At 39.0% G+C, this 25375-nt stretch overlaps 2 long non-coding RNA genes across 9 annotated transcripts in view; one reads left to right on the top strand and one right to left on the bottom strand.

The window, feature by feature from the left end:
- LOC144960885 (uncharacterized) overlaps positions 1 to 25090 on the bottom strand; it is a 31052-nt gene extending 5962 nt beyond the window's left edge. Inside the window, exons 1-2 of one of the 4 annotated variants that reach the window (XR_013642974.1) lie at positions 25065 to 25090; positions 17748 to 18054 (exon numbers count right to left, since the gene is read on the bottom strand). This is a non-coding gene — a long non-coding RNA (uncharacterized LOC144960885). Of the gene's footprint in view, positions 1 to 2869; positions 3009 to 17747; positions 18090 to 25064 lie in introns of those variants that run through there. The other 3 variants (XR_013642973.1, XR_013642971.1, XR_013642972.1) reach the window with 3 other exon arrangements.
- Positions 10697 to 25375, top strand: part of LOC144960886 (uncharacterized) — a 19553-nt gene continuing 4874 nt past the window's right edge. The window contains exons 1-6 of one of the 5 annotated variants that reach the window (XR_013642979.1): positions 10762 to 10803; positions 11106 to 11210; positions 16332 to 16504; positions 19326 to 19422; positions 20424 to 20620; positions 25130 to 25241. This is a non-coding gene — a long non-coding RNA (uncharacterized LOC144960886). Of the gene's footprint in view, positions 10804 to 10826; positions 10939 to 11105; positions 11211 to 15046; positions 15114 to 16331; positions 16505 to 19325; positions 19423 to 20423; positions 20621 to 25129; positions 25242 to 25375 lie in introns of those variants that run through there. The other 4 variants (XR_013642978.1, XR_013642976.1, XR_013642977.1 and 1 more) reach the window with 4 other exon arrangements.

The following is a 25375-nucleotide window of genomic DNA, read 5'->3' as shown; positions in this document are numbered from 1 at the left end:
TTACAAAGTAAATTGATACAAGTTAGAAATGAGCTTTATTTTCTTAGTTTTGCTGTATTATTTTTAAGAAAACAAGATTTGCTTTTTATTCTGATTTGACTTTCATAGCTTATGATGTAATTTCGCTCAATTTTCTTTATTCACAGGTTCGAGATGCCTACTCTATCCATGGTTCAAATTATCAAGAAAGACTGAAAACTGATGGACATTACATTGTTTAGGAAAAAGATAGGCAACAAAAGCAGGAGTCTCAAAGAAAACTTGAAAATGATTGTAAAGGACGCTTAAAAGAAATAACGGGATTTTTCAAGCAAAATGGAAAAAAAAAAGAGAAACGCCGATCAATCTACAACTCCAAAAGAAAGTAAACCAAGCACACCTAAATCCACATCTGCCTCATATTTCAGCACAGGAAAGTAAACTAATGAATTCAACTTTGAGTCTACAATCCTCCCAAAAATTTTTAAAAATTAAACTATGCCTGGACTGCTAAGGGCATCCATCAACCATTGGTTTTTGAAATATTTTAATCATAGAAATGGGAATTCAAGATGAAATATGATAATTTTATCGAAAATTTCTATTTGAACAAGAAGTACTCTTGGCAAGCACCAAGGGAAAAAGATTTCATAATTGTGAGAGATGAAAAAAAAGAAAGGATGAAAATTCTAAAAAGTTTCCTGTAAAAAAACCCTGAAAAAGAGGTTGTTAGTTAATTTCATCCAGGAATCAAAATTGGCTTAAGTTTATTTTGCTCCCTCAGAACCTCAGAATGTACTTCTAACAGAAATCCCACAGTCTGCATAAGAAAATTGTAACAATCAAGGATCAAGGATAAAAATGGTCCAAATGAAATTTTTGAAGATCTTTCTCAGATCTTAAAACTGGCTTTCTGGTCAAGTGCAGATGAGGAAGAGATTGACTGCCAATATTATCGACCAGTTTGCAGTGACTGTCATGGCCTATTGACAATTCCTAAGCTTGAGGAATCAAGATGAATACAGAATAAAGATTAAGCTTTGAAAATAAGTACCAAAAGAATGTTAAACCTTCCCCAGTTTTAAAGTCCTTTCATATCTACATTTTTTTTTTAATGATAATTTAATTTCATAGTTGAAATAAAGTTCCCGTTTGACTTTGATAGAATAGATTTCAACTCTACGAATCATTATTTCATTATTTAATTTTCAAAAAAGCAAAGTTGGGATTGAGGTAATCAGATGTCACCCATCGAGTTACTCATCATGCCCAATGTAGCTTGACATCCATATAAGGAAGAGTATTGGTTTGATCAATCACACTGGGTATTCAGTGTTGCTCATTATTACATAATGTGTTCTTTGCTCTGGATTTTATGTAGTAACCGTTATTCTGAGTAATAAAATTCAGAGGTGTCAGTCCGTTACCATCCATTTGTCAGTCCGTTACCGACACTTTTTCTAAGACTGCAGATTCAAATTTTGGACAATCTTTTAAATATTGCTAGTGGGTTGTAGAACAACATCTCGTGGTTACTATAAAAGAACTTATTTGTTACTGGAAGGTTTAACTTCAGAAAGTTTGATCCATCTACATATAAAATTGAAAAAATGGATTTTCTGATGTCAGTCCGTTACCAACATTATAATGTCAAAAAAATTCAAGTTGATAAAGATTCATCGTAATCCTTTTGATATATGATAAGGGAGGACATGATACATGTCCATGGGAAATATTAGCTCCATACAATAAATACATTGCATTTCAGAGCACGAAATGTATGCACTTTTGGTCTGATTTGTCAGTCCGTTACCCGTGGAATTTCCCAATATCATTACCCCCCCCCCCCCCCCCCCCCCCCAGTCAGAACAGAGATTGCAAGTTATAGGCCGTCCAACACAAATAATTAAGCACGGTGAAAATAGTGTGTCAGGTTATTTTAGCAGGTTAGCTAGAGGTCGTTAGTTTCCCCTATTAGGGTAGTTAAAATTAAAGGTACTAGGGTGTATTTATTCGTAGGATTAGTTGAGCGAATATTTCGTAAGGCCTCCCACAGCTATAATAATACCAGCGGAATGGTGGATTCAGAATTGATTACAGCTACCGATCAAAATCGCCCACCAAGATATTACCGTCCGGTGAAAATAGTCTCCCACACCATTATCACCGTACAGTGAATATATCATTCCACTTATTCCACACCATTATAGTGAATATAGTCTCCCACACTATTAATAATAGTATTACCACAGTATACTGAATATAGCCATCTACACCATTATCACCGTACGGCAGGGTGGTATTATTATTGCCATTGCTAAGCCAGTTTTAAAAAAAAAAGAAATAAAGAAAGAATATGAATATGAACTTGAACAGCAGCAAAACCAAACAAGTAATAAATAGAATTTTAAAAAAAATCAAACTCGCCTCTTCAACATAAAGAGAAACAGTTCCATAAACGAAAATACGGTTTTACATTGTCATTAGGTTAGGAAGCCAAAATTGGCCAGGGACCAAGATTTTAATCTCCCTCCTAGTAGTCTCCTCTCCTACTCAACTCCAATCCACTCTCTCTATGAAACTTTAGTTAATATTTATTGGTGGACATATGAAAGTCTATAGCCATAACCGCTAATAAGATCTGCCTTATCATGTGTAGATTTAGTTGCAGTAGTACAAGTGGAGAAGAGAGTCAGAGTGATGATGTGCTAAAAGAAGATAGACGCTGTTTTCTTGTTGTTTTGTTTGTTTTTTACGCTAACATCCTCCAACTCCGATAATAGAAAAAAGGATCGTTCCTATGGGTGGAGGTGACAGATTTGAATACGCTAAGACTAAGGAGGATGAAAAGTCCTCCGACTTAATTATTTTACCGTCAGCTTAAACTTACTCTTCATCTTGATGCCATTGACCATGTTCCTTTCACGTTTTTGCTTTACCTTAGTGTTGGGTTATTTGATCGCTTTTACTCGATCGACGATCGAGCGCCAAGCCACGAGTCAGTGCTCGATCTCAATGCCGGAAGAGCGAGTTAGTAAAACGATCACTCGATCGTAAAACGATCAAGCGGGTTGTGAGCTTGAGACGATCTTGACACGTGAGACGAGCTTGAGACGATCAGGATTCGAGCGAGCGGAGGGGTAACGAGTGTTTCGAATCATTTTAAATTCAAACGATCACAGTTTGCCATCCGATACCAATCGCCAATGTTTGCACACGGTAGTCTGTGGTTCTTCCACAGCCCTCACTCCTTGTCAGATGTTAGTGTGTCTGGGTGGCAGTGGCAGGGAAATTCGTATAGGTGTATCACGCGTGTGTGACAAGACTTCATTAAACCTACTAAAGTTTGACTATCACACACACACACACACACACACACACACACATACACACACACACTAAGGCTATTTCTATGACACACACGCATCCCTCTATCAATGAACACTCCTACAGTAGTGCGGCTATGTGGTCTAGTCATGACGTAACTATAGGTAGTACTCTAGTCGACCATGGCTCTCGTGCATTATAATGGTCTAGTGGTATGACACCCGCTTTGGGATCGGAAAGTCCTGGGTTCGAGCCTCGCGCTCGGTGCATAGTTGAGTCTTTGGACAAGGCTCTTTACTCACATTCTCTCACCGTACTCAGGTGTAAAATGAGTACCTGGCCGTTAACAGCGTTGTCTTTGTCTGAAAAATTGTAATATCGCCTAACAGGCGGCATGTCCCGTCCTACATATTAAATGTTGCTGTTGACCGGGGACCCCTTTACAAAGCGCTTTGATCACATTTAGTGGATATTGTAAAGCTCAATTTTTTAAAGTAAAACATTAGCTTTGAATATGGAATATTTCAATTTTAGATGCCTGTGTATTCTTTGTTAGTTCCCATCATCATCATCATCATCATCATCATCATCATCATCATCATCATCATCATCATCATCATCATCATCATCATCATCAGGGGCAGCGGTACGGTCTTTGGTTGGCACCCGAAAGGTACCGAGTTCGATCACCCGCCGCTGAGTGGTCTTGAGCAAGTCACCTTGCCCTAACTAAATTTGCGGCGCTGCACTGCGGCTATCGCTTGGGTTATTCCAGTCTTCCCTTAGAATAGACCCGAAAGACGAATCTCCCCTATGGGATGAATAAAGGGAATTATGTTTAATTTATTTATCATCACCATCATATCAGCGGGATCATCATCATCACCACCACCACCACCACCCTAATAATAATGGATAAAATAAATATCAACACATTTCAATGTAATAATCAATCTAAAATCAATCAGTGCTCCTAAAAGACCCTTTGATTTCTTTGTCTAATTCGTTCCATACTTTTGGAGTCCCGACAAAGAAAGATTTTCAGCTAACTATAGTTTATATATGGGAATATTAATCAGTCGTTTATATTGGAATCGGAGTTGTCTAGCAGGTGTATTAGTTCAAAGCGCATTTCCAAGGATTTACCATGCTCAATGAACTTCACAATATTTAATTTAATTTATTCCTCCGGCACGCCATATCGACCATACATCCATTTCGTACAGTAGGTACCGATCGCTGTTTGGAGTCTTTTTGTATTAAAGCTCTTTACAATACCCGTCATTGCTTATAAGATAAGAATACATTCACACCTGAGTCAAGTGCCTGACACACGGACTTAACGTCTGGATCACAATTTTCAACAATCACTGTCACTCATCCGGCCATTGACAAGGCTTGATTTTGTGACAAGAGACACCGTACCACTGAGCGACCGAACAAATAATCACCATCTGCGCCATCGTCATCATCATCATCATCATCATCATCATTATCATCATCCTCATCACAGCCGTAACAGCCAGCAAAACCACAATCATCATCTTCGGGTCCGGTCTATCCGTGTGGGGGTGGGGGTGGAACCTGCTAAAGTATTTCATTTTTTAAACAGAAACACGATAATCATCATCATCATCATCATCGTCATCCATTGTCGTCGGCATCGTTATCATCGTGTCCGGGCAATCCGTGTGTGTCTGGGTGTGGAACCTGCTAAATATTATTATTATCTACCTACCTAATAAAAACACACCATTCTTGTTCATTTATTTTTCAAATAATGAAATGAAAGGCACGACCTTTCCCGCACACACAAGAGGCGATGACGACCAGTGACAAATTATGGGAGGTGGGGGCGGCCGACAACTTTTGGCGCGACATAAATATGAAATGTTAAGGTGACAGCGGGATGATGGTGGTGGGAGGGGGGGGGGGGGGTCTCAACCCTTCACCATCAACAACTGTTTGATGGCGTGTGTGTGTGTGTGTGTGTGTGTGTGTGTGTATGTGTGTGTGATGCGACGAACGATCATAATCAAGGCTGCCAGACAGCCAGATTTCTTCTTGCCCAAGTAGTCAAATAGACCCCAAATAGCCCAACACCACAAGCATTCTGACTCCCTTGAAAAACTCATTTGTTTTGATTAACAAAACAATCGACTACAGTTGGATAAACTTATCTTTTCATTTTTTTTAAATAAAAGATTTTTTTTTTAAAATGAATAATAATAGAAAAGCGTTTCTTAGTAACCAATTTTGAACTTGGCCATCTGGCAGCCCCCATCATAACCAGCTGCAGTCAAGCCAGCCACAGACATAAGAGAGGGAGGGGTATGTGAAGTTTCCTGTGGCAAACGAGTTGCTCGTGTTTTTTTTTTTTCAAACGAATCACTGCTCGATGACGTCACTGACTCGAAACCCGCCCGAAACCGACTCGATTTTAGAGGACTCGATCGAAAACCCGCTCGATTTGATCGTTTCAAACTCGACCCAGCACTACTTTACCTACTCCAGGGTTGCCAGATTATTTTTCAACAAAATGCCAGGGGAAGACTCAAAAAATGCCAAAACACTCAAAAAAATGCTTTTGTGTTGACTCCCACCCCCACTAAGAAAACTACTCACTTTTGATAGACAATTTACTATCATATCCTGGTGGCTTGCGTGTTTTATCTTCTTTTTTTTTCTTTTTTTTTTTGAATTATACTAAATTTCCTGTTGGGGTAATTTTTTACTTACTGACTACTAAGTGGAGTGCTAAACCACTACACCACGGTTGGATTTTAAGAATGAAAAAGCAATACATTAACATGAAAGGTAAATACGTAAAGGAGTGAAATCATTGGATGCTGTAAAATCAGACCACACTAACGAACAGAGTTAAAAGTTAACAGGCGACCATGACGCAAATATACACGAGTTTTGCAGGAGATTCCCAGAAAACTTACGAGGATACTTGTCGAGGGCTGAATTTGAGTGAATATCTGAGGGAGGCAGGGCTAGTTCAGGGTGTGAGTTTTAATAGCAAAGTTTTCCGATGTGAAGAGATTTGTTTTTACGCGTTTAGAAATAATTAAGAAAAGGTGTCATTTGAAGTATAATATACAAGAAAAGAAAATGCCAAATGAAAATGCCAAATGCCAAATGATTTTTCTAATGCCAAACGGTTTTCAAAAATACCAGATTTTTGGAATCTGGCATTTAAAATGCCAAACTGACAGCCCTGACCTACTCCACTCCTTTCTCTTGTTTAGTTTTGGGGGGTATAGAACAGTAAAGGAAGGTGCCCCAAACGTAAACAAAGGTCGAGAAGCACGTGGCAAACCACATGTTCCTGTCTTGACAGCTCACGTTCCAATGTAAATAATAGAAAAAAATAACCTTTAAAATTTGGCTGTTAGGTGGCAAAAGAAACACATATTCATAAATACTCGATCATGCATCAAGTAATGTCTAGATATGGATATTTTATGGAACAAAAGGTAAAATTTTCTAAAATTTATCAAAAGTTACAGTCTATCTATTTTTAGACCAGAGCAAATTACTCCGCTGGTGTGAACAAAACGAGAATTATTCGGAGCCTGGTTTTCATAATAATTTAGCCTTATAATATTATTTCTGCAACTGTTAGATTTTATGTAAACATATTTTCAATACTGAAAGTGTATTGCCTACAACTCAAACTACAAAATTGGGAGACCTATATTGTGCGTAAATTTTTCCGGTCCCTAACGGAAATCACTAGCAACTTGTTATTGTTTACGTTTGGGGCACCTTCCTTTACTGTTCTATTGAGGAAAATTTCTATCGATACCAATAATACTCTAGACAGTAGTCAATATATTTAATTATTTACAGCGGTGGTTCACCCATGGAGGACACATAGGTACTGCCATACTCTAAATTTATTAAATCTTTTATTTATTCCATTTAAACTCCAAATATAGATGTCAAATATTCTTAAAAAGCCATTTTATCTAGTTTAACCCAATGTCAATACTATTTTAGTATCGATAAAAAGCATCACGTGACCACGTCGCCATTTTAGCCTCGGATTTGGCGAGCACTTCGTCCCTCAGGCGAGCCATTGCCACAGACTAGTGCTGGGTCGAGTTTGAAACGATCAAATCGAGCGGGTTTTCGATCGAGTCCTCTAAAATCGAGTCGGTTTCGAGTTTCGAGCGGGTTTCGAGTCAGTGACGTCATCGAGCAGTGATTCGTTAGGAAAAAAAAAAAAAAACACGAGCATCTCGGTTGCCACAGGAAACTTCACAGTCCCCTCCCTCTCGTATGTCTGTGGCTGGCTTGACTGCAGCTGGTTATGATGGGGGCTGCCAGATGGCCAAGTTCAAAATTGGTTACTAAGAAATGTTTTTCTATTATTATTCTTTCTTTTTTTTTAATCTTTTATTTAAAAAAAATGAAAAGATAAGTTTTATCTAACTGTATTCGATTGTTTATTTAATTATAATCAATGAGTTTTTCAAGGGAGTCAGGATGATTGTGGTGTTTGATAATGTGAGGTTCTATTTGACTATTTGGCCAAGAAAAAATCTGGCTGTTTGGAAGCCTTGATTTTATTTATTTTAATTAATTTTTTTTTATGATCGTTCGTCGCATCACACGCACACACCCACACACGCACGCACACACAGGCACACACACACACACACACACGCCATCAAAACTGCATCAGTTGTTGACTTGGTGAAGGGGTGGCACATCAACCCCCCCCCCCCCCCCCCCCTAATCAGAGAAGGAATACAGCGATATTCACCTTGACATATTTCATATTTATGTCGCGCCAAAAGTTGTCGGGTGTAACGTACATGACCGCCCCCACCTCACATTTGTCACTGGTCGTCATCGAGGCGCGCGCTTTCTTGCTTTGTCGGTTACCTTTCATCACACATGTTCAAATCTTTATCTTATAGCCTATTTACTACTGCTATTAATTTTATTTAAACAGGCGATATTACGGTTGTTGCCTTTCCTGCTCTCGGCTTAGTTAGGTTGCTTTAAAATTTGGGCAGGAATATGAATATTTAACATTGTTACTTCCTGTTTAGTTTTTCTTTGTGTATGTATGTGTGTGTGTGTTGTTGTTGTGGCTGTTGTTGTTTTGTTGAGTTTTGGGGGGTTTTTTTGTTTTGTTTTTTTTTTTTGGGGGGGGGGTGCTTTTCTGACATCCAAACACCAAACCCGAGACTATTTATTTATTTACATTTAGTTACTTTGTTTGGTTTCTTCTTTTTTTCTCTTCATTTTGTTGTGTTTGTTTTTTTTGTTTTTTTGTTTTTTTTTTTTTGTTTTGTTTTTGTTTCCTTTTTTTTGGGAATGGGAAGAAGGGGTAGTTTTATCCTTAGTCTTTTTAAAAGATGTATGGGATTACCTAACTTGGAACGCACAATAGGGATCGGCGTCGTTTCTGAGTTCAGTCATTTTTTTTTTCTTTTTTTTTTATTGCTCAGTCCATTAGAGTGGAAGTAGGTATGTAGCTGGGTGGACGCTATTTTAGATCAACGGAAAGCACTTTTCGATTTACTAGCATCCTATTAAAAGTTTGGGGTCCCAATAGCTCAGTAGGTAGTGCACTCGCTTAACATGCAAGGGAACCGAGCTCGATTCCGGGTGAAGTAGATAAACATCTATTCTGACCCCTTGTCTACCTAGTCGTGATTGGGAAGCAAAGTCTGTTAGATCTGGCGGAAAGTTCCTAGCGATAGACTAATGGGCAATTGCTTTCGTAAGTTTTCCGATATGGAAACCGGACTGAACTCCAGCTTCATCGGGCCCAATAGCTCTGAAGAAGTACTTTAAAAAAAAAAGATTAAAAGCATGCATTTGTTGCGATCCTTAATGTTGTGATTATTAGTTGTTCTGTGGCTCAGCGGTAAGGTGTCTCTTCTTGTCATAAATCAAGCGATGTTAAGCGTTGTAAGTGGTCGAGTGGGTGACAGTGATCCTGGAAAATTCTGATCCCGAAGTTAAGTCCTTGTGTAAGGCACTTACCACACATTACTTTACTCGACTCAGGTGTGGATGTATAACTATCTATAAGCAGTGACGGATACTATTAAGAGTTTTAGTACAAAAAAGACCAGAAACAGGCGACTGGTACTTTATGAAATGGATGTAGGTTTGTATGGCCTGCTAGGGGGAAATTGAATTATTATGAAGTTCATTGATCCGTGGAAATGAGCTTTGAATTCATACACCTGCTTGACCACTCCGATTCCAATATAAACGACTGATTAATGTTCCCATATTATAAACTATAGTTAGCTGAAAATCTTTCTCTGTCGGGGCCCCAAAAGCATGGAATATATTAGACAAAGAAATCAAAGACGCTCCCGAGCTTTAATAATTTTAGGATTCTTTTGAAACTATTCCTTTTCAGATAAGTTAGCAATAGTATTTGTTTTGTTGTTTTTTTTTTCTCCTAGGTCTGGTCTTTTAGGAGCAATTTGTGAATTCTGCGAGCTGTTTTGATTGATGATTACATTAACATGTGTTGATATTTATTTTATTCATTATAATTAAGGTGATGATGATGCTGGGCTGCTGCTCCTGCTGATAATGATGGTGAAGATAAATAAATTATAAAAATAACAATAAATAAAATTCCCGTTATTCATCCCATAGGGGAGGTTTTTCTCTACGGTCTATTCTAAGGGAAGACTGGAATAACCCAGGCGTCAGCCACAGTGCAGCGCCGCAAATTGAGCTAGGACGAGGTGACTTGCTCAAGGCCACACAGTGCAGCGGCCGGTGATCGAACTCGGTATCTTTGGGGTGCGAACCAAAGACCGAACCGCTGAGCCACGCTGCCCCTAATGATGATGATGATGATGATGATGATGATGATGATGATGATGATGATGATGATGATGATGATGATGGGAACTAACAAATTACACAGGCATCTAACATTGAAACATTCCATATTCAAAGTTAACGTTTTACTTTACTGTAGGGTAGTGTTCATTGATAGATGGATGCGTGTGTGTCATAGAAATAGCCATAGTGTCTGTCTGTGTGTGTGTGTGTGTGTGTGTGTGTGTGTGTGTGTGTGTGATATTCAACCTTTAGTAGGTTTAATGAAGTCTTGTCACACACGCGTGATACACCTACACGAATTTCCCTGCCACCCAGACACACTAACATCTGACAAGGAGTGAGGGCTGTGGAAGAACCACAAACTACCGTGTGCAAACGTTGGCGATTGGTATCAGATGGCAAACTGTGATCGTTTGAAATGATTCGAAACACTCGTTACTCGTTACCCCTCCGCTCGCTCGGATCGTGATCGTCTCAAGTCTCAAGCTCGTCTCTATTCGTCAACTCGAATGACCGTTTTATCAACTCGCTCTTCCGGAATTGAGATCGGACGGTGAATCGTGGCTTCGCGCTCGAATGTCGATCGAGTAAAAGCGATCGAATAACCCAACACTACTTGAGGTATCATCGAGACTTCCGCTCGACACTACCGCTGAGGTTAATATGATATATTATTTATATTGTTGTTGTTGCTCTTTCTTTAAGTCATCCAAGGGTTGATGGGTTTTTGAAAAATGTCACTTGCTTTCACTGTGGGAATGTGTGACATTCATTTTCATTTGGTTACGACGAGTAGGTTTTGGAGTTGGAGATGTTTGGATCGGCGTGATGTTGGATAGTGTCGTATTTCAACACATAGTATTAGATTTAGATAGACCTTATTTTAAGTAGAAAATAGTTCGTTTTGCATAGAACACTGATATGATTCATGATACTAAAACGGTTCATTCCTTTTCCAGATTCCAAATTATGATGGATGGTGCCAGTGCTAATTTGTTTTAGTTTTATGAAGTGACTGGTTACCACAGAAACTTATAGCACCATTCTTGGCACAGTAGAAAACGGTAAGGGCTGCCTGAAGCCGGTGATCGTAAAATACTAACGAAAGAGTGAAAATGGAAAGGCTTCGTATGGGAACAAAACAGACAATGGACGTTTCGGGTACAAACCCTTCGTCAGCACAACAATACGCAAATAAACGTGGAAAACAAATAAAATATAATGAAAAATAACTTGTATCGCCTGTACTCAATGGTGGTTGCAGTATGAATGAAATGTTAGCGTGGCGTGGGTAGAGGATAGGGTGCCCCAGGGGGGTGATCTAATTGATAAGCAAAGGTCAGCGTCAGGGAACAGAACTTTCCAGACTGTAATGGAAGATAAAAGACATATTGGTAGTAGTAGTAGTAGTAGTAGTAGTAGTAGTAGTAGTAGTAGTAGTTGTAGTAGTAGTAGTTGTAGTAGTAGTAGTAGTAGTAGTAGTAGTAGTAGTAGTAATAGAACGCTGTAGTTGAACAGTAGGGGGGGGGGGTGGAGGGGGCGAGGTGAAAGGGTCACGGCGGAGGTGGGGGGGGGGGGGTTGTTGGATGAGCGAAGGTCGAATCTTCGCGATTGAACGATGCGATAGTAAAGTGGAATACACCAATAAATAGATAGATGGATAGGCAGATAGATAGGTAGATGGTCAGAAAAGAGGGGAGAGAAGGGAGAGAGAGAGAGTGAGAGAGAGAGAGAGAGAGAGAGAGAGAGAGAGAAATTAATAAAAAAAAAAAAAAAAGAAAAAAAAAAGGGGGGCGGGGCGGGGGGGGGGGTTGGTTTGAGGCGGACCGGTAGAGAGGGGGAATCAGAGAGAGAGAGAGGGGGGGGGAGGGAGAAAGAGGGAGGGGGGGGGGGACAAAGAAAGAAAGAAAGAAAGAGAGAGAGAGAGAGAGAGAGAGAAAGGGTGGAGGGGAGGTGAGAGAGGGCGAGTAAACAGCCGAGTGATAGCTGGGTCTATATGTATATTAATGGATGAAAAAGTGGATGATTGGACACAATGAGAGAGAGAGCTAGGAAGGTAGATGACTATGAATCGGTGGATAATCAGTAGATAGATAGCTAGCTAGCTAGCTAGATAGATAGATAGATAGATAGATAGATAGATAGATAGATAGGTAGCTAGGTAGAGTTGTACTTTTAGTAGTATGAACAGTAGTAGTAGTAGTCGTAGTAGTAGTAGTGGTAGTAGTAGTAGTAGTAGTGGTAGTAGTAGTAGTAGTAGTAGTAGTAGTAGTAGTAGTAGTAGTAGTAGTAGTAGTAGTAGTCAGTAGTAGTATAGTAGTAGTAGTAGTAGTAGTAGTAGTAGTAGTAGTAGTAGTAGTAGTAGTAGTAGTAGTAGTAGTAGTAGTAGTAGTAGTAGTAGTAGTAGTAGTAGAAGTAGTAGAAGTAGTAGTAGTAGCAGCAGCAGTAGCTGTAGTGGCAGAAGTGAGAGCAGCAGTGGTGATGAATATGGGTGACGTTGACATCTAGTGGTGGTCAATCCTGGTGTTGAGTCCGCGTGGAGTCAGCGTTCCCAACAACTTGATCAGGTGAGTTTCCCTACGTCGACGGGCGGAAGTGTCCGAATGGCAAAAACTGAGCACACACACACGCACACACTGTACATCGCAGTGGTCTGGCAGATTGAAGTGTCTGGCCACTGCTGTGTCTGCACAGTTCGATATGTCACGCAAGTGCTGCACGAATCTGTCACCCAGCCTCTTTCCGGTCTCACCAACGTAAGCAATCCCACACAGGGAGCACGTAATCGCATAGACTAGATTACGGTCAGTGCAAGTAAACGGCCGCCTGATGTCCCAAATCTTGTCTGGAAAGCTGACTCTGTCATACTCCCACAGGTGCCCACAAGTCTTGCATCGGGGTCGCATACACGATCTGGCTTTAGGTCCATCCCTAGGTATGGGTTCCAGGCGGCTTCTGACAAGGAGATCCCTCAAGTTACGATCCCGTCGATATGCTACCAACGGGGGTTCTGAGAAAACTCTGTGGGTGTCTTCGCCCGCCTGGAGGATCCCATAGTTCTGCAATAGGATGTTCCTCACTTGATCGGCATGGGGGTGATGCGTGAGGACTAAAATGGGACGCTGTGTCTCCTGCTTCCTGGCATTGCGAGGCCTCATTGCTGCTTCTCTCGACACGAGGCTGGCTTTACGGACAGCCTTAAGCAAAACCCTTTCGGGATATTCCCGTGCCCTAAAAAAATCGAGCATGCGATCACGTTGAAGCGCAAATTCATCATCTTCCAGACAGAGTCTCCGCAAGCGGAGTATCTGACTGAATGGGATGGAGTCTTTGCACTTCACCGGATGGGATGACCGATAGAGCAGGTAGCTGTGACTGTCCGTTTCCTTGTAGTGTACAGTGGTCCGTACTCCCGTGCTGGTCAATACAGCCTTGATGTCCAAAAAGTTCACCTCAGAGGTTGAAATCTCATAAGTGTACTCTATGGACGGGTGGAAGGAGTCCATCGCTAGGATGAACCCTTTCAACTGGCTGTGGGTCAATGACGTAATGCCGAAACAGTCGTCAATGTACCTTTTGAACAGCTCGGGGGCAGGTCCACTGTACTGATGGAAGAAGGTTTCCTCAAGGTAGCCCATGAAGAGGTTAGCATATGAGGGACCCATCTTGGTGCCCGTCGCAACACCTGAGATCTGATGGAAAAATACATCATTGAACTCAAAAGTGTTGAGTGTGAGCACAAGTTCGGTGAGCCTCACAATGCTGTTGCTGGAAATCCCTGGTAATGGATGGCGGTCGACGAAATGCCTGATGGCACGCAGTCCGTCAGGATGCGGTATGGATGTGTACAGTGCCTTCACATCCATGGTGAAAATTAGCCGTGGACGTTCATCCTGGAATCGAAATTCGTCAATGACACCAAGAGCATGGTTAGTGTCCTTGATATACGATGGCAGGGTGGGAACTATACGTTGAAATACCGCATCGAGGAACTGCGATACCTTCTCAGTGGGGCACGAGATAGCCGACACAATCGGCCTTCCAGGTGGAGTGTCAGACAATTCCCGGATCTTGTGTATCTTAGGGAGCATGTAAAAACATGGATTACCTAGGTCGCTGGGGTCGTGTTTAAGGACCTCTGCTCTACTAGGTAATTCTCCCTGCGATATCAAAGACTGGATTGTCTGGTGGACTCTGGTGTTGTTAGCAAGTGTTGGGTCCGAAGTCACTTTCTCATAAAATATCTGGTCACTCAATTGCCTGTGGCCCTCAGCTCTATAGAGCTCAGCGTCCCAAACAACTACGGCCCCTCCTTTATCAGCCGCTTTGATCACTATATCACGACGTGATCTAAGTGATCGTACGGCAGCCCATTCAAGACGGGTGAGGTTAGACCTCTTGATAGGTGTGGGTCGTAGTGCCTCTATCTGTCTAAGACAAGTCTGGATAAACAGGTCGAGTGTAGGGGACTTGCCAGGACTAGGAGTCCAGTTTCTTTTACGTCGTGAGAAAGCGGCAAACGGATCCTCAGGGTCACGGTCATAGTCATGGTCACGTTCATCATCTTTGAAGTGATACTTCAAGCGTAAAATACGCATGAAGCGTCTTTTATCTTCCATTACAGTCTGGAAAGTTCTGTTCCCTGACGCTGACCTTTGCTTATCAATTAGATCACCCCCCTGGGGCACCCTATCCTCTACCCACGCCACGCTAACATTTCATTCATACTGCAACCACCATTGAGTACAGGCGATACAAGTTATTTTTCATTATATTTTATTTGTTTTCCACGTTTATTTGCGTATTGTTGTGCTGACGAAGGGTTTGTACCCGAAACGTCCATTGTCTGTTTTGTTCCCATACGAAGCCTTTCCATTTTCACTCTTTTGTTAGCATTCTTGGCACAATGACAATGCTTGTTATCGCAATAACATTTTCAGCCAGTGAGAGCTGCTTTGATCAGTTCGGTTTGTTTGTTTTTTGTCATCTCAAAAATAGGGTTACGATAGACATAAAAATAAAAAGTAAAAAAAGAAAACCGATTCACATCCAGAATTTTATTCATGTCTAGATAAATTATTAATGTACAACAGACGTTTAAGACAATCGGAAAATTATTTTCGGAAAGCTCCTACATCCCCAGTATTCATTAAAGAATTAAAGGCTGTCATTATTCCCATTGAAAATTCGTTATCCCCAGACACCTTTTTACCGGACATTGCAAGGGATAAATGTCCCGTCCACCAACCACCCCCCCCCCCTTTTTTTTTTTCTTTTTCTTTTTCTTTTTTTTTTTTTTTTGAGCGAGTCTTTTCTCCCTTTTGTTTGGCCTTTTGTTCCGTTTCTGAGCATGAATTTCTTAAAATTGTTTTTATTTTTCCTCCATTTTCGACCATTTGGTCGCCCTCTGAATATTTCTGTTTGTTTGCTTTTTAATTAATTATTCTTTTTAGACACTTTTTCAGATCGGAATGGGGACGAATATGACAATTTGCTAGAAACTAGAAAGGAACCAAGAGAGTTTTTAAAAAAAAAAAAAGGTGGGGTGAGGATGGATGGGACATTTATCCCTTTCAACGTTCTGTAAAAAGAAGACTGAATTTTTTAAAAAGTGGCGGAACCAGGATTTGAACCCACAACGCCGATTCTGGTAAAACTTCCAGGGCAGACAACTAAACCATTCGGCCATGACACCCAATTCGAAGTCGACGCATATTGTGTATATGTAGTAATTGATTTATTGTTGGTTAATTTTGTTTTTATAGATATTTTATTAACTTTCCTTATTTCTATGTGCATTTGGAAACATTCCATATTCTGGAGTGTGGATAATTGTTTAAAAGAGCGGAGTTTCAAATATGTGTCTGGGGATAATGAATTTTCGTCATCCCCAGACAGGTGTCAGGGGAGGGATAACGAATTTGCATTATCCCCAGGTGTCTGGGGATAATCACAGCGATTTTAAAAAGTATGAAAAATCTCTTGGGAGAGTAGAGGGCTAGGATTTAGTGAGTTACGACTAAGATCTGGTGTTAGTAAGATTGAATCTCGCCTTTAATGGGTTAAATCTTATTGTTTGATTTTTTAAAATTACACACACAGAGCGAGTTTAAGTTTTAATTTTTTTTAAAATGAAATATTTCCTATTGTTATGACAATAACTGCTTTTTTATTTTTTCTTAAAGGTGGCGTCAATTGGCACAGTGGTCAATCTATATATGGTCTGTTAATTCTCACAGTCCGTAACTGCGACAAAGTCCTGGTAAACCGGTGATGTGTATTCAACATGGATGACAGACTGCATTTGGAAGCAATTTTTATTGTAACCTGAGTGAAGTTTTCAGATCCCACAGATTTGGTAAATGAAATGATTCTTATGTTACCGCAGTTATGAGAGATAAAAGTATTATTCTCTTTTTAGACCTGTAAATTCTCAGTCAATTAACTGAAATCAGTCAATTCGTCAAATTCAAATATTTTTTAAAAGGAAAGAAAGAAAGAATTCATGAATCGTAGTCGAATGATGTGAAGTAGTTAGGAATGTTCCACAGTGCTACGCATTGCTCAAGGGCGTTTAGGTTTACAATGGATATATTGTCAAGGCTTCTTAGAATTGTCGTGTCTGAACACACCCCAGTGTATTTTCACACAGCCTTTGTGAAATTATCTTTTCACTTTCCAACCCTGTCATGTTCCCAATGGTAGCCAATTTTAACTGAGCCGCCAAGCGATAAATTTCACTGTTTTGTCTAAGCCAAAGTTGACCACATTTACTTCGTAGAGCCTTAAAGTATGAGAAAGTTTAATGCGAAAGCCGGAAGTGCATTATGAAGACACCTTCAAATCGAAAGTTTTATGATTGCTACAAGATCATCTCGATTGCCTCACGTTGTACACAAACTGGTTGACCGTTTCTTCACTGATTGGGTACTTGATTTTGAGAAACAATTGTAAGTAGCCTAATTGATTCCCACGTAAATTAGTTTTCTACCATTGTTTTGCTCAAATGAGCTTGCTGTTTACTATTCATCTCGATTCTTTGGATTTTTCTGATACGAGGCGAAGAGTTTCAGTCAATTTTTATAGAGCTCATTTACAGGTCTATACTTATCTCGTCAAAGACAAAACAAACCAGACAGCATTCCATCTTGTCAATAATTATCACCACCTCCACACTACCCGGACGTGTACTTGTCTACTGTCTGCCCACTGACTTGTGTGTCTACCTGCATGTAACTAGCTAGTGTCTGTCGATCACAATTCGTAGTCAGTAATCACTTAACGCACATAGTGTGTTGGGGACCAGGCCGTTTCTTTCTATTTTGCTACTGACACACACACCTCGTTCCATTCTTCTTTTTTTTCAGTTCAGTTCATTATCTCTATCCGGTTGAAAGTGAACCAGAAAAATATGAATGCGAAATAGATATTTTTCTTCGAATGAATACTTATATCGGAAGTTTTCACTCGTTTGGCATACGACCGATCTTCTTTTCCTCTATTCTCGCACGACCGTAGTTTTTCAGTTATTTATTAATTAAATTATTCTTCCTATTCATTATGCCTGAAGTATTTTTAGATCGCAGATCGGACTTACTTACCTTAGAAAAATGTGTTAAGAATAAATTTAAATGGTCGTGGCTTGAAGAACAAGACACCAACGGCGATTTCTTCTCTTGCTAATTGAGGAAAACTGAGGCACTAGGAATGGCATTTGTGTCGTATCTGGGTTGTGTTGTTAATCCACTTTTTTGGTTTAGTTGGTCTATTTTCGTGTCCTCGAAAAGTTCAGACAATTTTTTCACCACCCATTGACAGGCCTGTGGAAGGTTTCTCTCTATTTTGCTACTGACACACATGCATTTCTCCGTGTCTTATTTCTTTTTCCCTGTGATTTATTGGTTCAGTCTGGATGTGAAATGGAAAAATAATAATGCGAAATAATTATTTTTCTTCGAAATATATATTCTTCTTCAAATGCTCTCACACGACCGCACCACCTCCTCTTCTTCTTCTATAATAATTAATCCAAATAAACGAAAGAATCAGCGTAAACAGAGCAATTTTATGAGAGAGAGAGAGAGAGAGAGGGAAACATTTTTTACGGGTATGTGTGGCGTATAAGCGGAGCGTGAGATTAAGCGGAGTGGACTCATTTACATTTTGGCTCAAACATGTTAAATCATAGAGGAGTATTATTTGCAATTGTTTCAGTGAAACATGGATAAAAGTTATGGCAAATTATGTTTCTTATGTCTTCAATCATGTAACATTAGCTTCATATTATGTTCAGGCCTGTAAATCTTCCGTCTATTGTCGGATTTCCGAAAGTACTATTTTGCTCTATAAGTGCTAATATTTTTATTCCGTTTCAAATGTCGACTTAAAAAAACAACAACTTTATTTGTCGCATCAAAGACAAAACAAAACGTCTATCTGTTAGCTGTAATATTATCATGTCACCTACACACTCCACTAGACGTATTCACTGCCTGGCTACTGCGAGAGAGTGTCGCGAAGCACAGATTATCTTTGTCGTGAAGGAAGTTAACGCGAGTCGTCGAACACACACCTAGTCAGTAAATAACGCACGCACAGAAGTGTGTCGAATCAGACTGGAAGGTTTCTCTCTATTTTGCTATCGACACATGCCTTTCTCCAGTTCTCATATCTTTTTCTCTATATTTTATTGGTTCAGTCCGGATGTGAGACGGAAAAGAAATAATGCGAAATAATTATTTTTCTTCTAAATATATATTCTTCTTCGAGACCTCTCTCTTCTTCTTCTTCTTCTTCTTCTTCTTCTTCTTCTTCTTCTTCTTCTTCTTCTTCTTCTTCTTCTTCTTCTTCTTCTTCTTCTTCTTCTTCTTCTTCTTCTTCTTCTTCTTCTTCTCTTCTTCTTCTTCTTTTATGAGAATTAATCCAAATAAACAAATGAATTAGCGTAAACATTGAACACAAACAAACAGGAGCGAAGAGTTCTGACAACTTTTTCACCAACCATTTACAGGCCTGTATGTTATGTGTTATTTTCAATTTTTTATCTTCCTCTATTTGATAGTCAAATCGACCTCCATGATATGGCAACCAAGAGCAGGGGAAGTGTCTACTTACAGGGATACCACAATCTTGGATCTTTCCTTCACTTGATGTTGTGTTTTTGTTTTTTACTTTTTCAGCAGTGTAAGGTGCCATTTCAAGCTTTTTGAAGAAGAAATACTCTGAGATGTCTTTCAGTGGCTATAGATCATTCCCTTTCAAGTACGGAGCTATGAAGTGAGTAGGCTACTTTGGCAAACTGGCATTGTTTATGTCGAATAAAAAAAATTATATGAGCAACTTATGTCATATCCAGTCCTACATCTTGTTTTAAGTTGCTTGTTGGCTTAGGAGCTATTGACAGGCTGTCTCTGGGTGGGTTTTTTAAATTTATTTATTTCGACCTCCCATAGTGGACGATATTGTGCTAAGCCATGGATATATTTGAAAATTGACTTTCGGAGACCAAAAAAGCAGGGGATTTCAGTTCTGTCAGTTAGAGGTGTGTACTACCAGTCTCATACATAGACGTGTCAATTCTCAGTCAATTAACTGAAATCAGTCAATTCGTCAAATTCAAATATTTCAAAAAAGGGAAAAAAGAATTGAATAAAGAAAGAATTCATGAATCGTAGTCAAATGACTGTAAAGTTAATTAGGAATGTTCCACAGCGCTGCTGACTTTCGGAGACCAAAAGAACAGGGGATTTCAGTTCTGTTAGTTAGAGGTGTGTACTACCAGTCTCATACATTTTTCAGCCATGAGGTTTTTAATTCTGCTAATACATTTTACAAAGTAATTAACAACTTGGCATAGTTTTAAAACATGATTGTTCATCGTAAAGTGTCACTCAGTTTGTTCCAGTGGTACATAGAATTATCTAGATCTATAATTTCTTAGTCAACTGACAAATCAACCAGAAATCATCGGATGATTATTTACCAACGTCAATGTATACGACAGTAATTGGAGCATGTTCATATTATTATTACTTGTCTTTCTTTCTTTTCTTTTTTTGTTATTTAAGATTTTAAAAATTATGCCCTTCTGCCACAACATCATAAGACTAAGACATGAAGATATCGTCTAGGCATTCTCTCTCTTTCTCTCTCTCTCTCTCTCTTTCTCTCTCTCTCTCTCTCTCTCTCTCTCTGTGTGTGTGTGTGTGTGTGTGTGTTACATTTTATACAATTTTGATTATGATTAGAGGAGAGAATAATTGTTTTAACTTTTTCAGACCTCCCCAGATGGACAGTCCGTATGAAATTGAATTGTGGTGAGGTTGATTGCAGTCTTCCGTCCAGTCACTTACCAAGGAGGCAAATGGTTAATATTGGACTCAGCTCATGTCTGACCCTGAAAAAGCTGAAGCTTACCAGATCCAGGAGAGAGAATTTGAGAAAATACAGAGAGGAACTACCTCCTGAGGAAAAGGTACAAATGAAAGCAAAGCATGGTGAACAATTCAAAAAAGAGAGAAAGCATGTTTGAATACTTTTGATACTTCGCTCTCTCTCTCTCTCTCTCCTTTTAAAAAAATGGGAAATGGGTGCCTCTGGTTTGTGTTGCATTTCTTTTTTTTTTTTTTTCGTGGTTTAAGTAACTCTAAAATTCTAGCACCTATCGTGAAGAGAGAAAAAATGTCCTTCGGTTCATTGTTTCCAGTTTCACAAATGACCCTGCCACCTTGCAATACCAGAAATCTCCTTGGTTCATAGTGGAAGTCCTGGATGCAGTTTTTTTATTTCTCATAGTGGATGGCTCTGTCCTCTATCACTATTTATCTTTTTCAAGCTTGTTTTCTGTCTTAGTCTTGAAATGAGATTACTTCATTCTTTCTTGATCTTGGTCAGTAGAGCATACATGCTGAATCTTACGAATTTTTCGTAATTTTACGAATTTTAGACAAATTTCATGGCCGAATACTAAATTTTATGGAAAATTACTAATTTTCAATTCTTAGTAATACTTGATGATAATATTAATAATGATAATAATGAGAAGAAGAAGAAGAAGAACAACAACAACTACTACTACTACTATACTACTGGTATAATAATAATAACGATGAGAACTACTACAACTTCTACTATAATAATGATAATAATATTGTGGTTGTTCATACACAGTTTCAGATATTACGAATTTCCTTGTCAAATTACTAAAAATTGACATAAAAATTACTTAATTTGAAGTTTTCAATTTGGCATGTCTGGTAGAATCAAATGTATAACTGTCGTTTTGGGAGATGATTTTTTTTTTCTTCTTGTAAATAATCTGTTGTGCGGTGCAGCAGGGAATGTATCTCTCTATTTTGCTACCGACACACATGCAGTGATGCCAAAACTCCGAAAAAACTCCGGTCTGGAGCAATAAATTCCGGGCTCCGGGCAACTTCCGTCAAATTCCAGCGAGGTCAATTTGTTCCAAGGATACCACCCCCCCCTCCCCCCACCCCCTTTCCAACCACATCATCATCATTATTGCCACTAATCATCACTACCACTATTACTACAACCACCACCACATCATCACCACTATCAGTACTACTACCACCACCACATCATCACCACTATCAGTACTACTACCACCACCACATCATCATCACTACCACTACTACTACAACCACCACCACTTCATCATCACTACTGCTACTACTACAACCACGACACCATATTATCACTACCATTACTACTACACCACCACCGCCACATCATCGCCATTACCACTACTACTAAAACCACCACTACCACTACTACAACAACCACCTCCACCATATCATCATTACCACTACTACAACAACCACCATCACCACATCATCATTACCACTACTACTACAACCATCACCACATCATCACTACCACTACTACTACAACCACCACCACCACATCATCATTATCACTACTACTACAACCACCACCACCACATCATCATTACCACTACTACTACAACAACCACCACCACATCATCATTACCACTACTACTACAACCACCACCACCACATCATCATCATTACCACTACTGCTACAACCACCACTACCACATCATCACTACCATTTGTACTATAACAACCATCTCCACCACATCAACATCACTACAACCACTACCACATCATTATCATCACGACCAAAACTACTACAACCACTATACCACCACCACATCATCATCACTACAACTACTATTTCAACCACCACCACCACCATATCATCATCTCTACCACTACTACTACAACCACTACCACCACAGCATCATCACTACCACTACTACTTCAATCACCACCACCACATCATCATCACTACCACTACTACTACTACTACAACAACCACTATCACATCTTCATCATCACTACCACTATTACTACAACCACTAACACCACATCATCCTCACTACCACCAATTCTACAATCTCTACTATTAGGTTTTGGCACTTTACTTCATTTAAAATAAGGAAACTTTGGGATTGTATTTGGCAATGTGTTTATGTATCATAATATAATTCTAATCAGTTATCTATTTAGAACTATACAATATGTAAACACAATGCCAAATACCATCCCAATTCCTTTTTCTTGTGTGCGGAAATTCCTCTTTCGGCATTGAAATTCCTACGAGTGGTGTCTGAAACTCCTGTGAGCCAAATTTAAAGTTGGCGTCTTTGCACATGCCTTTCTCCAGTTCTCATATCTTTTTCTCTATATTTTATTGGTTCAGTCCGGATGTGAGATGGAAAAGAAATAATGCGAAATAATTATTTTTCTTCTAAATATATATCAGACCTGCCAACCAGTACGATTAATCGTATTTTAGTACGATTTTTGGACCCCAAATACGCGGATACGATTTTCGTGGATTTAATAAGATTTTTTAAAAGATGTGTGATGTGAATAATGTTGCTACATTTGATGCATTGATACACACGTGTTGTACACCAACTGTTGACTGTGTTTCTGAATGAATGATGCATCACATTTAATACTATAGTTATCATTTCAGTTGCTTATATGATGCCGGTTTTCACCAATATTTTTCTCATACATTTTTGAGGATTTGCATAGGATTATGCATAAAAGCTTGTTTTATACTTTAAATAGTCTCAGACCACATTTAAACTTTTGCCACTTATTAAATAGAAAATTCTATGTGAAAATTTAATTGAACCAATATCTTTGACTTTGAAGGCTTCAATTAAAAACTGTATTGCTAATTAACTTAAACATAAATGGGTTATTTCCCTTTATAATAACTAAAATTACTCTATTTTGATTTATAAAATTTATAATGATCTTTTTTTCCTTAATTATTTTGTACGAATCTTGAATTACAAAGTGGGCGGCTTTAGGAACAGTATTTGGTTCAAAATGAATTCTCCATATCCGTTTTAGAAGTATTTAACTTGTCTTTGAATATTACATACTTAGGAATTTCCCATCATTTGACCAAAGTAGTAGTATTAGTAGGATGTAGTAGTAAAAGTAGTATTAGTAGTAGTTAGTAGTAGGAGGAGGAGGAGTGAATGCTCAAAAAAAAAACCCCAAAAAATAAAAGAGAGAGAGAGAGAGAGAGAGATATCATTAGATAAGATATATGGAAAATGTCTTGCCACTGTTGCAAAATATCATGTATTGAATTGAAAACCACTCTCCCAAATATTATATCTCAAAACTTACTCATAACTGATTTACTGGGCTAGCAGATATCACCATCACAAGTTCATTTGGTAAATCAGCATCATCCCCACATCATCATCTTTTACCACCACCGTCATGGCATCACCACTTCTACAACCGCCATCACAGCATTGTCACTGCCACAACTACCACCACATCACTTCTACCACCACAGTTTCATCATCATCACCACCACCACTAGAGCACCATCGCTACAACAACCACCACTTCCTTCCACTGACACTAGCATCAATACTACGTACATGTTTGGGGTCTTTTGGTCATTTCTTTGAGTGTTTAGAAAGCAATTTCCTTAGATATTGCAATTTCTAAGCCTTATGCTAATTTAAAATGGTCATTGAGTTTTAGTTTCTTGATAAATCGATAATTTTGTAATCACTAGAGATTGCTTGAATGATGAAGATCAGAGTTTATTTTGTTCTGGGTTTGGTGTTAGCTTTTATATAAAGTATTGTATAGTGCGCACTTTTTTTCCACTCACGCGGACAAAATACACTTTTTTGCTAAAAAATACACTTTTTAGGGTCATAGAATACACTTTTCATCCTGGGAAGGTTGGCAGGTCTGATATATTCTTCGAGATCTCTCACACGAAAGCACCACCTTCTTCTTCTTCTTCTTCTTCTTCTTCTCTTCTTCTTCTTCTTCTTCTTCTTCTTCTTCTTCTTCTTCTTCTTCTTCTTCTTCTTCTTCTTCTTCTTCTTCTTCTTCTTCTTCTTTTATAAGGATTAATCCAAATAAACAAATGAGTCAGCGTAAACATTGAACACAAACAAACAGGAGCGAAGATATGCAGCTTCCCATGTCAAGCACGAGATACACATCCTTCAAAAGGGTGAAATTGTTCTCTTCCTTTTCATTTTACAACTAACTCAGACCAGGACCCTCAAATAATTGGGATTTTTTTTTTTTTTTGGTACCATAAAATAAGGACCTCATTATAAATAAGTCGGGGAAAGTGGCATGATTTGACAAGTCAATTGATGTGTTATATCTGTGTTGTGTAATTATACCATGTTTTTGTTCTGTTGTGTCTATTTTCGCGTGTTCAAAAAGTTCTGACAACTTTTTCACCAACCATTTACAGGCCTGTACGTTATGTGTTATTTTCAATTTTTTATCTTCCTCTATTTGATAGTCAAATCGACCTCCATGCTATGGCAACCTCGAGCAGGGGAAGTGTCTGCTTACAGGGAAACCACAATCTTGGATCTTTCCTTCACTTGATGTTGTGTTTTTGTTTTTTACTTTTTCAGGCAGTGTAAGGTGCCATTTTTCAAGCGTTTTGAAGAAGAAATACTCTGACCATTTGGCTAAGATGTCTTTCAGTGGCTATAGATCATTCCCTTTCAAGTACAGAGCTATGAAGTGAGTAGGCTACTTTGGCAAACTGGCATTGTTTATGTCGAATAAAAAAAATTATATGAGCACCTTATGTCATATCCAGTCCTACATCTTGTTTTAAGTTGCTTGTTGGCTTAGGAGCTATTGACAGGCTGTCT

The sequence above is a fragment of the Berghia stephanieae genome, unplaced genomic scaffold (assembly GCF_034508935.2).
Source record: "Berghia stephanieae isolate SIO BIC M18660-M18661 unplaced genomic scaffold, UCSD_Bste_1.3 scaffold100, whole genome shotgun sequence".
Lineage (NCBI taxonomy): Eukaryota > Metazoa > Mollusca > Gastropoda > Nudibranchia > Aeolidiidae > Berghia > Berghia stephanieae.
This window is presented reverse-complemented; position numbering and strand designations above follow the sequence as displayed.